Raw genomic sequence first — 823 nt, forward strand, 5'->3', positions numbered from 1 at the left:
TCCGGCTTATAAGGGAAAACGCGTCCGGACTGTCCGACGGACCGATACAAACTTGTGTTGAATAATTTCTACGATCCGAACGGATGCGGGAGGTTTGAAGGAAAGATGCCCTAACCACTTCCTCTGTAGTCATGATGAGTACGGTACCACCAAAGCCGACACGTTAACAGTGTTGGAGTAGTTTATTTTTGAAGATCGAGTGCAAGTTGATTCTTGCTAGAAAAATGTATCCAAGCACGGAATCAAGAACACAAACTGATCAGAGGAATCATCATGTCTGCGTCCAGCAAATCCTCTCCCCCAGCACGTGCACTGTCTCAGACATTCTTGTTGTGCTGAATGCAACTTGCTGGTCACGACCTCAGTTTTATGCAACGATCCGTGTTGTGATCCCAGGGGCACTCTCGGCATTTCCTATACGGCGCCTGTGGCACCCGTTATAGGCATGTACAGTGGGTCTAGTAGCGGGCTGGCCCATTGTCTGTTCTGCTCACCTTTTCTCTGCGTTTTCATTTGGGTTTTCTACGTTTTATTTTTTTCTTTTTTCTTTTCTTTAATGCATGATTTTTTTAAAATTGATGGTTTATAAAATTGATGAACTTTTTCTAAAATTCAATCAACTTTCTTCAAAATCAATGATTCTTTTTCCAAATACGATGAACTTTTTAAAATTTGATGACATTTTTCAACTTCGTGAACTTTTGTGAAGTTTGTTAACTCTTTTCCAAAATCCATGAACTTTTTTTATTTTTCGTGACTTAGACTTATTTTGGTTTTTTAAAAGTCGACGATCAAATGCGATCGGTCAAAATGTGATCGAGCG

This window comes from Triticum dicoccoides, chromosome 1A (assembly GCF_002162155.2).
Source record: "Triticum dicoccoides isolate Atlit2015 ecotype Zavitan chromosome 1A, WEW_v2.0, whole genome shotgun sequence".
NCBI classification, from domain to species: Eukaryota; Viridiplantae; Streptophyta; class Magnoliopsida; order Poales; family Poaceae; genus Triticum; species Triticum dicoccoides.